This window comes from Ischnura elegans, chromosome 12 (genome assembly GCF_921293095.1).
Source record: "Ischnura elegans chromosome 12, ioIscEleg1.1, whole genome shotgun sequence".
NCBI classification, from domain to species: domain Eukaryota; kingdom Metazoa; phylum Arthropoda; class Insecta; order Odonata; family Coenagrionidae; genus Ischnura; species Ischnura elegans.
The window spans coordinates 53,174,920-53,190,764 of record NC_060257.1 but is presented as its reverse complement, the minus strand read 5'-3'; the positions used below and the strand labels follow the sequence as shown (position 1 = coordinate 53,190,764).

Genomic DNA, 15,845 nt, shown 5'->3' with positions numbered 1-15,845 from the left:
TAGTGAATATTCCACTCTCACTTTCAATCAGTGTCTTCTGAATAGGATGAAACAGTTTTAAATATGTATATCCTCTGACTGAAATATTATATTATTAAATTTTTCAGTCCAAACGAGTGTATCAGTGACGCAATTAGGACATTGCAGAAATGTTGTCAATAGCCTAGCTGCATCCTGCAACTTTGTGCAACCCTTTTGCAACGTTTCCGCAACACATTGTGTGTACTGGGAAATTACTACATATACAACCCACTACTTAGTACCTGGTTTTTCAAAAATTTTCCCTCCCGGTTTGGACCCCCCGAACAAAATTCCTGGCTACCCCAATGATCAGCCCAAAAATTTTGAATAGAGTGATTGAGTTGAATTACAAGAGCAGACATCCCTGAAAATCACTCAGGTTTTGCAAACCATGAAGGAAAAATTCCAATGACATTCACAAAAAAAACTCAATGGAACACAACCAATTGCTCAAATTTAGATTGCTTAATGATGAGAGCCAGGATGTGAATAGCGTTATGACAGGAGGCATTCATGAATAGGAAGGAGCTGATGATTCTGTAAGGATTTGAAGATAAGACTAGTGAAGAGAAAGATTTGGAGCGCAGCACTTTATGGAGTGGAAGCGTAGTGGACAAAAAGAGTATGACTTCAGATGAGATGCAGAAAATACAATGTGTTCATACTGAGTGAGTACTGATCAAGGAGAGGATGTAAAAGCCTTGCTAGAGGGCAGTGGCAGATCTATGGGGGAGGTTGAAGGGGTTAGAGCCAGTTTGAAACACACACTTGATAAAATCAAAATTTTTGGAGGCTGCAACATTGTGCCAAAGTATTTTGTTATCTTTTCCAATATATTTACCTACTTTAACAAATTTAAATACAAATTAGCACTAAACTTAGGGCCTATTTCACATGCTTTTGTTAAGGTACAATGCTGTGGCAGATCCAGAGAGGGGCTAGGAAGGGCTATAGCCCCTCCCCCCCTTAGGTAACCAATTTTCTCTAGATAGACTGGTAATAGGGTAGTTTCCTTCATCAAAGAAAACGAAAGGCATTGATTGCGATTCGTTACCCACCATTAGTGTATTCATAATACACAAATTATTTGGTTTTTGAAATACCGGTTTAGACGAATGGCAAGGGTCAAATTTTATCCTCATTTGAAAAAGGCCAGATTGGCGCCCATGCGATTCCACTCCACATGACGTCACAGGGACCTAGTTTCTACACGAGAGGATAGGAGTTATACATCGTCTGAGGTTACCATTGCATGCATGAGGCACAGAGCTCAGGGAAACATGTCTTAATAATCACCTATTAAAACTGCCTATGGTCGGAAAGTTTCCTTCGTTTGATAAGGTATTAATAAACCTTTTTTAAGCCAAGCGCTACCATCCAGCAAGGTACTCAGCTACCCCCTAGCAGCCTGCGACGTATCACCGTTAAGCCTCGCCTCAAGGTCACCTCACCGGGCGGGAGGGGGAACCAGAAATACGACGTACGGAGATATTTCCCGGCATTCATACTTAAGCGTCGCGTTTTCGCGCACTTGAAAATTTTCACTTTTCATTTAATCGCGAAAAATAGATATTGTCATTTAAAAATCTGAAAGTGTGAAATACGTACTCCAGGAGTAATAATCTTTCGATTAAGGCAATAAAAAATTAATAGGAAACCACCCTATTTTGTCTGGACCCCACTACTGCTGGGATGTTACACTCCACTCAGCCCCCCTTGCCCTTATACTGGATCCGCCACTGCTATACTCTGATCATTTTATCCCTGCAGGTGAGCTGGTGTGGCTAAACCAAGTGGGGTTGACGGGAGGGAAAGTTTCTGGACACATGACTTTCCCTTTGCCAATCAGCAGACAGTAGGCGTGGCCTCAGTCATTCGCTCTCAGGCCTCCGTCGAGTGAACATCGTGAATTTGTTCATGGAGCTGCATTGCCAAACCTCACTTGTTCTCCTTGTATGTCTTTATTTGTGCCTTTCACCAACGGTACCTCATTCAGTGTGGTAGCTGACAATGTCATGGGCTTCTGCGAACGGATTTGAAATTTCTCAATTAGGAAGATAGTTCGTAATTTACATGGTCTACAGAGTGACACATATGGTACAACTTCTGGGTGCTTGAGGAACTAACTGCATATCACTGTGATGCCAACTGCACAAGCAACAATCGAAGGTCTAAGAATTATTAATTGCTTAATACTGGTCAGCAATTATGAGACAAGGGCATATCGTTATTCTAGAAATTTTATATGGGTTTGCTGGGCTTTCCTTAAGAATTCCTAGGATAGGTCCAACATAGGGCGGCTACGTAAATTTGGCAATGCTAATTTCGCTCCTCCTCTCTCTCCCAGTGGCGCAGTGAGGGGGGGTTTTGGGGGATAAAACCCCCCCCAGAGCTCTGAGAAATTTTTATGCTTAATCCATCTTATTTAACATGTTGCGTACGGATGGCGAGAATTCTTGTCATTTTTTTCCCGAACGTTCCGGACGGATGACGAAGATTCTCGTCATTTAGGCGCGTCAACCTAAACATTTTAAAGCGTACAATACATACGTAATCGTTAGTACGTTTTCAGTTGTTGTTCGTTATTCATAATGAATTGATGCATCATAATGTTTGGTTGGGTAAAGTTATATTCTAAACATTAGCTTTTTAACCATGGTTAAACCAAAGGCATTACGCCCTAATAGGCACATATTTCCAATCTCAACTCCTCCACCCAGAATTCCTAGGAATTTAAATACCCCGGTAAGCAACGTGTTAATTGGATTGATATTACTAATAGAATAGAGTAAGGTTTGATAACATATCCCTCAGAAAGCCGTAAAACTCACCATTTTGATCCATTTATCTTAAAATTCCACAATTTATCAATCTCACACCTACTGCTTATCCTGGTGGGTATTCTATGCCCCCACACACCCCGGTATTAGTTGCACCTAAACCACCCCCAGCCTTAATTCCTAGCTGTGCCCCTGCTCTCTCCCCACCCCACCCCATTAGCAAAGCCTTCCAAGAGTGCTTTCACATGAATATTTATGCACACATTTACACGACCATGGTTTCAACGTAAGACGCCATTATCAGGTAAACTCTACAGAGGTCCATCACATCATTTTATACCAGTGTCGCGACTGGACGACACTGCTACCTACTGGTAGGTCTTCGGTCTGGATAAGGTCCCGAAGGGGGAGCGAATCAAATGCTCATTTGGGAGTAATTAACACAGTATTTATTGTTCGTTCTTATTCAGTTCTTGCACTTGCACCGGGGGGGATTTGAGGCTGGCGCGCACGGAGGTGGAATGCTTGGGCAGAGAACTTACGTTGCGGCGAGTAGGGAGAGGGGGTGCCGATGTACGTGGATCTTGTTGTACCCGGCTCGATTCCCACTCGAGTCGTTCGAGATCTACCGCAGCTCCCGCGTCTAGGTCCCGAAGAGTCCCCGGAGGAGAGTCGCAGCAGTCCCCGAACGACGAACTCGCTCTGCCCAAGCACTCCGCACTTGCTGTACTGCCACGAAAAACTGTCCACCGCGGGCCACAATTTCTGCCCTATATAGCTATTTTCTGGGTGTGCGGGTGGAGGGAAAGGGGCCGCAGCGGGAAAGGGTAGAGTACCCTCGGGCGTGGTCCGAATTCTAAGAAATGCTACTTGGACCCACGCACCCTAGGGCGGGAAAAGTAGCGTCCCGCCTCCTTTCCCGCCACGCAGAGTATCTTCCGATTACCACATCACCCCCTTGGCAAATAAATCTACGGGGGGGGATTTGAAAAGGAGAGGGGTAGGTTTCATTGCGCTCCAGCCTGAAGTCAACATAAATATTTCAAATAAGAACTCATACGAAAAAAAAAACAATTCGCAAACAATTGACAAAAATAGACAATTACAACATACAAAAAAAACATTGAAAGAAACCAAATGAAAAAAAATCACCAAATTTTCAACGAGGGAGGAAAATCAATTTACAATGCAAATATCAAGAATAAACACTTAAACAAAAAATACCTTGAAAAAACATGAACATTTTTTAAAATCACTGAATGTTGCACTTAATATGTCCAACGTAACTGTTTAGTCCTAAAATAAAATATAAATAGCTCTACAACTTACGCTACAAAAGAATAACTGTGTCCATCGTCACTATAAACTCCTAGAATAAAATTTTTAAAGAAAACACTGCACTGCATTTAATAAAAAGAATCTCTAAAATCACTGCACAAAAAAATAACACTTATGTGTCCAAAGTCGCACTGAGGGAAAAACAAATAAGCATAACATATAGAGCATAAAACCGAGTCTTCTGTCCTTTCACACACGAAAAAAATTAACGGCTCGGAGCACTGGGGGGGGGAATGTCCTGGTGTCCTCGGGCGTCCGACGTGTCGAATCGGTGGATCCTTCTCCTCCAACTCGTACCACCGAACGTTTCCACCAACGGGTGGTGAGTCGGAGTGCAGGGCGTTTCCGAGGGTGCGGCATGGTGAAGGGAGTGACTTCTAAGGGCGGATTCCACGACCTGGTAAGGGTCGAAGATTATAAGGATGACTTCGGGGGGTCGGGGGAGTGGGCAGCGACGCACTTTCTTCTTCGAGAGGTCTCGAAGAGGGCGTCCGGCGAGGCTCACAAGGGGGGCAGGGGGATGAGGGGTCACTGCAGTCGGCACGGAAGGTGGGTTGCGTTGGCACAGGATCAGGTGGTAGGGGTAAAAGGTTACGGCGGTGGGCAATCAGGGTTCTACCGTGCTGAGTGCTTTGAATATCATAGGTGACTGGACTTCTCACCTTAATTACTTCATATGGCCCAATCCACCGAGAGGCGAGCTTTTTACTCGCACCACCTGGAAGCTTCATATTTCTCAGTAGTACCATTTGTCCGACCATCAGCGGGGGAAGGGATATCCCTTGATTATTCCTCTCCCTGTCGCTCTCTAAGCTCTCTTTACTGAATTCTGCGGCTTGCGAATGCGCCATTTGCAGCCTTCTTTTTATTACCAATTCGTAGGGGTGTTCCACGGCGTAAGAAACGCTTGAGGGTTCTAATACGGCATCCCACGGCATTTTAAGTTCCCTTCCGTACATTAAATAGGCAGGGGAATACCCGGTGATCCTATTTTTGCTATTCCGGTATACAAAAAGAGCAAAATTTAAATGGTCATCCCAGTCTGTGTGGTCCTGCGAGACATAGTGGGAAATTACATTCGCGAACGATTGATGCGCTCGTTCTAGGCGACCGTTGGCGGCGGGGTTGTAAGGGGAGGTAAATATCGACTTAATTTGCAAAAGTTTACAGACATTTTTCATTAGGTTGGAGGTGAAATTCGCACCACGGTCTGTCAAAAGGTATTTCGGTACTCCGTGACGACAGATAACATTTTCCACAAAAGCTCGCGCGATTGTTTCCGCGGATTGGTTGGGAATGGCCACGGCCTCGGGATACCGGGTGAAGTGGTCCTGGCAAGTTAAGATGTACTGATTTCCGCGGGAAGATTTCGGAAGAGGCCCCACGATATCCAATGCTAATTTTTCGAGGGGGTAGGAGGTTTCTTCTGTGGGCTGAGTTGGTATCCATTGGGTTCTTGCCTTTCTCTTCTTGCACGTGAGACAGCCGTTAACATAGTTAGTCGTATCGACCGAGGATCCATCCCAAAAGAAGTGCCTGCGAACAAGTTCCAAAGTCTTGGTCACGCCTAAGTGTCCAGCTAATGGATTGTCATGACATCGGTCCATGATATATCGACGCATAGCTTTTGGTGCACATAGGGAAAATTTAGGATCGGGTGTGCCGGGGATAACTTTATAAAGGAGTCCATCTTCATCGTAGAAAAAGGATGGGTCATGAATTCGGGCCAAATCATGGAGGGATTTTAAATGGGGACAGTTTTGTTGCTCATGCAGTATTTTCTCCTTATCCCACGTTGGCTCGTGAGTGACCATCTTCACCTCGAGGGCGTTAATCCCGGGAATTATTCTGGATAGCGCATCTACGTGGGGCAGTTGTTTGCCAGGTCGGTGTTGGATGTCGAACGTAAATTCAGTGATCTCCATGATCCAGCGCGCCAATCGCGGTTTCGGCTCTTTCTGCGTTAGCAGCCATTTTAGCGGCTTATGATCTGTATAGAGGGTGAAGGTTCGTCCGAGCAAGTATACGCGAAATTTTTTAATCATTTCCACCACTGCTAAGCACTCTAGTTCTGTTGCGGAATACGACTTCTCAGCCTTACGCAACTGCCGGCTGGCACAGGCCACAGGGTGCTCACCATCTTCAAAATTTTGCGCCAATATTCCTCCCAACGCTTGAGTAGAGGCGTCCGTGTAAAGAAGAAATGGTTTCGAAAAATCAGGAAATTTTAGAACGGGTTGAGTGCAGAGAGCCAATCTTAATTTCTCGAACGCCTGTTGCTGTTCCTCTTCCCAAACTAATTCGTTGCCTTTTTTAATCAGCCGTGTGAGATGGCAAGAAACGTCCGCGAAATCCGGTATAAAACGTCTATAATATCCGACGAGACCGAGGAAGGATTGTATTGCCTGAACATTCTTAGGTATAGGGAAGTTTTTTATGGCCTCAACTTTCTCTTTGTCCGGCCGTATTCCATCGACCGACACCACATGGCCCAAAAATCCTACTCGCTCCTTGAAGAAGTTACATTTTTGCGGCTTAAGTCGTAGGTTTGCACTACGTAATCGGCTAAAAACTTCTCGGAGCCCATTGATGTGGTCTTCGGGGGTAGAATCATAGCGCATGATGTCGTCCAGGTAGCAGGCGCAGCCATGGTTGATCATCCCACGAAGTACCTTCATCATTAAGCGCATGAACGTGGAGGGTGCATTCGCGAGTCCGAAGCTCATGCGGTTGCACTCGTAATGCCCGTCTGGTGTACTGAAGGCCGTGTATTGTTTACTTGCTTCATCCATCTCCACCTGCCAATACCCACTGCAGAGGTCCATCGTAGAAAAATATTTTGCCCCTCCTAATTGATCAAACGTCTCCTCGATATCTGGCAGAGGGAAAACTTCCTTAACGGTGACATTGTTAAGCGCCCGGTAGTCTACGCAAGGACGGTACAGCGGGATACCATTATTTGATGATGACTTCTTTTTCACCAGAATGAGAGGCGCAGCCCAAGGACTCGTAGAAGGTGATATGACACCTTGAGCGAGCATCTCATTAATTTCTTTCTCTAGAATAGGTCGAAGGCCATGGGGGACGCGATAAGGTTGTTTTTTAATCGGTCGGGCATCACCAACATTAATAATGTGCTTCACTTGATTTGTGCATCCTAGAGGAGTGGATCCATGAGTGAATATATCTGAATATTCACTGATTAAATTTTTCAAGGAGTCTCTCGCGCCTTCCGGTACGCTATCAAAGTTAAATAGTGATAACAAATCACCATTTTTCGCCTCTTCTGGCCAAATTGGTGGTTCTTCCTTTCCCTCCTGAATGGATAAGAACATAATTTCCTCATTTTCTTCTTCCACACAAATCCCTGTTCCAGCTTTCAAGACTTGTTCGGAACTAGTAAGATTACTGAGGAGAACGTTCACGGCTCCATCGTCGGAAACTTTAGAGACAGAGGGGATTACAAGTGTCTCATTGTCCGCTGCCTCCACTGACACGACTTTTCCAGCTAATTCTTCATTCCAGGCGGCGATTAATACTGCAGAATAGGGGGGAATTTTTTCTCGTTTTTTTAAATATGCATACGTTCGAAACTTTTCTTGTCGGAGATCAGCGTTTTTATCATACATGTCGCATATCTCTCCCTTGGTCACAAGGTCATCTTGTAATTGCCTCTCGGCGGGAAAGATTGCGGTGCACGCCATTTCATCGTCAGTACTCCAAAATTTTCCTGGTAGAGTCCCTGACGGCCCAAAATAATTCTTTAGAGGATCAGTGATGCTTTGCTCATAACCATCGCATATCTCTCCCTTGGTCACAAGGTCATCTCGCGATTGCCTCTCGGCGGAAGAGATTGCGGTACATACCCTTTCATCGTCAGTACTCCAAAATTTCCCTGGTAGAGTCCCTGACGGCCCATAATACTCGTCAATCTCTCCCATTTCTCCAAGATGATCCTGTTCTTGCCTTTCGGCCGGGATGATTTCGATAACCTCACATGTATCCTCTCCATTAGACTCGTCCACTGGCGTTTTCTCGTATTCCTCTCCACTTTCACTAATTCTCCTTAAAGGTCCTGAAAATTCCTCAAGCATTATATCATTTGTCTCCCGAAAATTACTCAATCTATTTTGCGTTTCTGTTTCAAACGACCAGGATGTGTCAATGTCGATCAAATTTCCTACTGCGGTGGAGGCCTGTTGGGGTAATATCGGTTCCGGTAAGTCCTTATGTTTTTCTTCTTCCATCAAGAAAAGTAAATCCGTATCGTTAATTGGAATATAGTTTGATTTATTTTCCTTGCTACCACTAGTCTCTTCGAAAGAAATTAATTTTATCTCTTCCAAAGGGGCATCTCTCGAGAGCAACTCCACGGTGTGATCCGGTGTAATTTTGAAGGTGCCGCTAGCGAGGCATATTTGACTTCCATACTGCGTCATAAAATCTAATCCTAGTATACCATCATACTCCGTCTCTCCCAAGTCAAGAGCATCATGGGGGTATGGTATTCCACCTATTAAGCATGGAAGGTAGCTTTGGCCAGAAGTTTTTAAACAATGACCCGAGGCGCTCTTAATTGGTCGATTGTAGGGCAAAACCTGGAGAGTATGAAATGGAAATTTTTTCTCATTTATAATGGTAACTGCGGCTCCGGTGTCCACTAAAAAACGGTAAGGCTTTCCCAATATTTGAACTCTTACTGCCATACCCGATGCTGGTGATACTGCCAAAATTACTTCATCCCCGACCTCGCGGTCGGGGTTATCCCATTTCCCGGTTTCTCGGAGGTCTTCTTGATGGGGCAATGGAGCGGGCGATGGCCGATTTCTTTACAAATTCCACAACACTGAAGTGGACATTCCTTGGAGAAGTGTGAATTTTCCCCACAATTATAGCAGCGTTGGGCTTGCGAGCGACAGTACTTAGAAATATGACCTGCCTTTCCGCAAGAATAGCAGCTTCGGTTGGCATTTGTTGGGCGATCTTGAACGACAGGTTTATGGGCAGGAGAGGGTCTAGGAGAAGGGTGTGGGCGAAGGCCTTGTCTGTCAGGGATGTGGTTCACTTGAGGAAAGCTGGACGAAGAAAGGGAGAGTGAGGGTATTCTCCCGGCTTGGGGTAAAGGGATGTGGAAGGCTATCATAGGGAAAGCTATCCAACATATGCACATACTGCGCGTCTATTTTTTTGGCGGCGTAACTCTTCACAGTCGCTTCCTCCTGCAGAGCATACTCTTCGGCCTCTAACATACTCTTTGGGTGTCTGACTTGCACAAAGCGACCTATTTCTTCTCGTAATCCCGACAAAAATTGCAAAAGAAGCCTGTTTCCTATCATCGCCGTGGCCACTTCCGAGGACGGATCCGCGAGTGTTTCAAGCAATTGCCTTGCAATTTTCCGAAGCCGTGTTGCGTAGTTTGCTACTGTTTCCAAAGGCTGCTGAGTGCAGCAGGAAAATAAGCGCTCGAGAGACAGAGGTGAAATGCGGGCAGAAAATCTTTGTTTTAAGTATCTAAGAAAATCACTGAAGCTTTTGCCTACGTGTGGATTAGCAGAGACATATTCAGCAGCGGATCCTGCCAAGCGTAAGCGCGCGACACATAACGTTTGATGTTCGGTCCAAGCACTTAAATTGCGAATTAAATCTAATTTTTCGAAAAAAGTTTCTACCGATATGTCATCATCCCCACTGAATAGCGGAATAAAATATACTTGTCCCCCAAGAGTGTGAGGGATGGCGGAGTTAGGTGACGTGGATGGCGGATTAGGTAAATTTTCAGAATGATTTGGGGTTATAGTATTAACTGATGGACGAAAATCAATTAAATCCGCGCTATGCTCCTGCCGAAATAATGGATTCGTGTTTTGTTTGAAAATAAAATTTTCCTGCGGCCAGGCCATAGTGAAGTAATACCAAAATTCAACACAAACAAAAATAAAATAAAGCACGAAAATAACAAAAAATCGGAATAAATGTCCTTTAGATTATTCACTGTAAAACTAGCTCCCGAAAATTACAATTAATTTTCCACCTGACACCAAAATGTCGCGACTGGACGACACTGCTACCTACTGGTAGGTCTTCGGTCTGGATAAGGTCCCGAAGGGGGAGCGAATCAAATGCTCATTTGGGAGTAATTAACACAGTATTTATTGTTCGTTCTTATTCAGTTCTTGCACTTGCACCGGGGGGGATTTGAGGCTGGCGCGCACGGAGGTGGAATGCTTGGGCAGAGAACTTACGTGGCGGCGAGTAGGGAGAGGGGGTGCCGATGTACGTGGATCTTGTTGTACCCGGCTCGATTCCCACTCGAGTCGTCGTTCGAGATCTACCGCAGCTCCCGCGTCTAGGTCCCGAAGAGTCCCCGGAGGAGAGTCGCAGCAGTCCCCGAACGACGAACTCGCTCTGCCCAAGCACTCCGCACTTGCTGTACTGCCACGAAAAACTGTCCACCGCGGGCCACAATTTCTGCCCTATATAGCTATTTTCTGGGTGTGCGGGTGGAGGGAAAGGGGCCGCAGCGGGAAAGGGTAGAGTACCCTCGGGCGTGGTCCGAATTCTAAGAAATGCTACTTGGACCCACGCACCCTAGGGCGGGAAAAGTAGCGTCCCGCCTCCTTTCCCGCCACGCAGAGTATCTTCCGATTACCACACCAGGCTTGGAGGGGGAGGGAGGAAGGTAACTAGGTTGAACGGATTGGTCAACAGATATGAGGGAGGGGGGAAGGAACTTGGTCATATGGTGGAAAGAACGTAGAGGGAGAAGGTTCCCTTAGGCAGGGTATGGCAGGTGGAGGGGGGGTTCAGGTGAGAGAGAGGCCAAAGGGTTCATCATGTCATTAGCCCAGGACTTTAGGAGTGGGAGGCATGCAAAAAGTTGTTTACAATGTTGTCATTGGAACGTACAAGCAAGAATGTAAGTACAAGTGCCAACTTCATGGGGCCTGAGCCCCCTCAAAAATTCGTTATGGGTGTGAGGAAAAAATGTGCCAAGCTTGTCGATTTTCCCCTGAGTGTCCAGATATCGAGATTCGAGTTATCAGGGTTCTAATGTTGATCATACAACTCTTCTAAAATGCTTAAAAAACTTAAAACTCACTACTTATAAAATTTCACGGGGCAAGATACCCAGTTTGGGCCCCCCCAATATTTTTTGTAAGTCGGCACCCCTGCTGATGATGACGTCTCACGTTGAAACCATGGTTGGGTAAATGTGTGAATAAATATTCATGTGGAAGCACAAAGTTTATTCTTTTTAATTTTTCATAATGAATAACTTTCACAAAGTTACGCCTCAAACCATCAACCTTCCACGAGTGTGTGGGCTCTCACGAAAGCTCACCCGCAAATATAAAGTGAATTGATTATGGAGGGAAGAATGCTTGGAAGGCGGGGAACGGAGAGGAAGAGTATAGGATTTTTGGATAGGACAGAAGGGAGTAAGCCATTTTGTGATTTGAAGAGGGAAGTCCAAGATGGGAGTGGAGACCACTTAGTGCAAGGGTGTCAAACTCATTCACCTTGGCGGGCCACATTAGCCAACTCATACAGCTCGAGGGCCGCATATTTCAGGGCCAATAACAGGAGAATTATATAAAATACTACCACAACTATATTATAATTATTATTGCCTATTTATAAAGGCAACTGGAAGAGAAGAAAAAGTGTATTTACTTTAATCCCTGGTACTAATACTCCCAGATACTTGACACCTCTTTTCCTGTACTATTGCATGAAGAAATGCATGTGGGTAATATGGATGAAGTGCCAGTAAGTTTTGATCTTCCAACTGCAAGAGCTGTAAATCTTAAAGGAGCAAAGGAAGTGCCGTTTGCAATTGAAGAAGTCATGGTGCCGCGGGCCGCAGATTGTAAGGGAGCGGGCCGCGTGTTTGACACCCTTGACTTAGTGGTTCTCAAATGATGCAAATTCAATATGTATTACCAGTGTCATTGCAGTGATATTGGTAACAGGTTTGGAGGAAGGAATGGACACTAATGGAATGAGAATAAACATTAAAAAGACTAAAGTGATAACAGTTAGAAATGTAGGTGGTATGAGAGTGAAGACAAAAGAAGGTGAAATACAGAATGTGAGAACCTACAGCTACTTGGGAACTTTGATAACTGAAGACTGGAAAAGTATGGGAGAAATAAAAAGAAGGATAGGAATGGCAAAAGAAGTTTTCAAGAAGAAGAAAAGAGCTTCGTGTAACAAGGCACTGGAATTAAAATTGAGGAAGAGATTGGTGAAGTGCTGTGTGTGGAGTGTGTTTATATATGGATCTGAGACTTGGACGATGGGGAAGAGAGACAGGGACAGGATTGGGGTGTTTCAGCTGTGGGTTTGGAGGAAGATGGAGGGAATACAGTGGACGGATCAAGTTAGCAACGAGCAAGTGTTAAATAGGAAGGAAGAGAAAAGAACGATCATGGAAAAAATAAATACAAGGAAGGGTAACTGGATGGGACATTTGATGAGAGGGAATGGAATTTTGAATGTAGCCTTGGAGGGAACAGTGGAAGGGATCAGAAGAAGGGGAAGGAGAAGGCTGAAGTTTATTGACAACTTAAAAATTGGAAGATATGTAGATTTCAAGGAGATGGCCCAGGACAGGAGGGATTGGAGACAGCATTGGCGTGGGGGACCTGCCGACGGGCAGAATCCCCCAAAAGATGATGATGACCACTGGAATACTAAAATCAGGGGCAGTCTGGCCAGGTCGGCAACCACCGGAGGCCCCGAGCTTAGGGTACCCCCCACATTGCTTGCGTCTAACGTGAAGCGAACATGAAAGGGGTAACAATGTTGAAGGGTGTGCTCAATAGTTTCCTTATGTCTGTCTGCTATGATCCTGTATCAATTGTTCGATACTATCGATTGTATTGGATGATTGTCGATTGTGTGCGCGCACACTTCCGGTGCACGCTAGTGGTCTCTCTGTGTGTTCGTGCCTAATGTACCATTGAGTTGTATCCGTTTATATCCAAATATATCTTGTTGAACTAACGCTGTGTGAATCTTATTACCACTGCCATAACTCCCTACTACAAACAAAAAAGGACTCAGATTATGTACTTCAAGCAAAGTTTTTTTGAAAAGGGTAGTTTCCTTCATCAAAGAAAATGAAAGGCATTGATTGCGATGCGTTACCCACCATCAGTTTATTCATAGCATACAAATTATTTGGTTTTAGAAATCCCAGTTTAGATGAATGTTAACGGTCAATCTTGTATATTATTTCTACAGTATAGATACCTTTTTCTCAGCTTATACGCAACCAAACTCTACAAATGAGGTACCAAAATGCACAGAATTTATCAGAGAACATGCGACAGCATATCTTACTTCCTAAATATTGCTATTGTTTACTAAAATTGGTTTTTAAATAATTAAAAAAAAAAACAACCGGTAAATATTCCTGATGTTAACGGTGCACAAACTGATACATTTGTTCATTTGCAACAATATCTCGCATTCTTTAAATAACTTTCATCAAAATGCGGCTGATTCCACATTCAAGTCTCCTGTTGGTACGTAAGTATGAGTCATCATGTGCGTTTAACAGAGGATAGTGTAATTACTTCCAATGTTGTGTTTAAAGAGGTCCTCTGACCTCAATTTGTGCATGAAAATTCCAATTAAATTTGTACATAAGACCCTGCCTTTTTTTTCTACATTTTAAAATTAGAAACGTGCCTATCCCTCTGTGGACCTGCATTGAAAAGAGCAGGGGAAGCCCGCTGGGAGCGGGTGCAGCACCCTCGTTTAACCTTATTTGAAACAGGCCAGATTGGCGGCCATGCGATACCACTTCACATGATGTCACAGGGGCCCAGATGTTATACGATTAGTCAGGAGTTTAACATCGCCTGAGATTACCAATGCATGCATGAGGCATAGAGCTCAGGGAAACATCTCTTAATAATCACCTATTATAACTGCCTATGGTCCGAAAGTTTCCTTCGTCTGATAGGAAATTAATAATTATTAATACCCTATCCCTTGACTTAAATAAGGATTATAATCCTCATTTAAGTCAAGCACTACCTGCAAGCAACCTGCATCGTAGTGGCGCTCATAGCCCTGCACCGAGGTGGCCTCACACGGTAGCAGACAGAACCAGAATGATATCACACGGGCTTTTCCCAGCATTCATACTTAGCCGTCGCGTTTTCGCATGCTTTAAAATTTTCACTTTTCATATTATCACAAAAAATAGATATCGTCATAAAAAAATCTGATAGCGTGAAATACATACTCCAGCAGATCTTTCGATTTCGGCAATTACAAAAAAACCACCTTATCATAAAATACTACGTTTTTATTATGTACTTGCTTTATTTACAACATAGTGTTAATAGATTATATGAAAAAATAAATCAAGTAAAGGTGTCAGAAGATACCTCAAAGAGAATGCTTTTTTGAAAGGGTTATTCAAAAAAGTAATTTCAGAGGTCCTTTGGATTTCATGGTTCATGATTAGGTTCAAGGAACAAATTCACTAAAATATAGGTAATAGAACCATAGTGCATGATTAAATTTTATAAGCTGTGAAATGATCACTTTTCATAGTATTTTTCTTACAAAATTGCTATTTTTTAATTAACTTTAATGTACTTTTTAAGGGCTAGAACAGCGTCAAAATACATTACCAACCATGCAATTTCCTAAAATTTTCCACATCCACCACCAAGGTGGGCCCCATCTTGATCCCCAGCCGAGAACCTCCAATCACTTTAGACCACCCCTGACTAAAATACAGTAATAATAATGAGATATATGAGCTTCCAATATTCATTTTAATAGAAAGAAAAGCTGCAGCAAATAATGGAAATAGTTTGGGGAAATTCTCCACCGTGTTGGCCTAATTGAGGGGCGTTTCATATAAAAAGACAGTAGATAGATGGCAACAAAGTGGTCATACCACAGAGCATGAAGGAGGATGTGATAAAAAATTTTCACGAACTCCCCTATAGTCAGGTCACCTTGGGGTCAGACCCACAGTAGGTAGAGTAGGAGCAATTCAGTGGTAGTGCAGAATGGTGAAGGACGTTAAAGAGACTCCAAAGAAGTGTGTCGTGTGTAAACGCCAGAGTCCCTATGGAAAAACGAGAGCATCACTGAAAGGATTACCCTCCTGAAGCAAGCCGTTTGATTTTGCATCATTGGACACCGTTGTGCCCCTTCTGTGCAGTGAGGATTGTAACAAATACATTTTCCCTATTATCGATAATTTTTCTCATTATCTGGAAATGATTCTTTTACCAAATCAGAAGGCAAAGATGGTTGCATCAGCCTTTGTCAGAAAGTGGATTTTAATATTTGGTGTGCCAGACTCATGGATTCTTATGGACCAAGGCAACAACTATACATCAGATTTTTTTCTGAAAGCTAGGGATTTAATGTAGATATCCTTGCTTCGCACATCTCTTTACCACCTGCAGGCTAACGGAATGATTGTGAGGAAGCACAGGACAATAGGGTAGTTTCCTTCATCAAAGAAAACGAAAGGCATTGATTGCGACTCGTTACCCACCATTAGTGTATTCATAATACACAAATTATTTGGTTTTTGAAATACCAGTTTAGACGAATGGCAAGGGTCAAATTTTATCCTCATTTGAAAAAGGCCAGATTGGCGCCCATGCGATTCCACTCCACGTGACGTCACAGGGACCTAGTTTCTACACGAGAGGATAGGAG

General features: G+C 43.9%; 1 protein-coding gene across 1 annotated transcript in view; it reads left to right on the top strand.

Moving 5' to 3' along the window:
* Positions 1–15,845, top strand: part of LOC124169783 — a 48,923-nt gene that overhangs the window by 11,541 nt on the left and 21,537 nt on the right. The window lies entirely within an intron of this gene.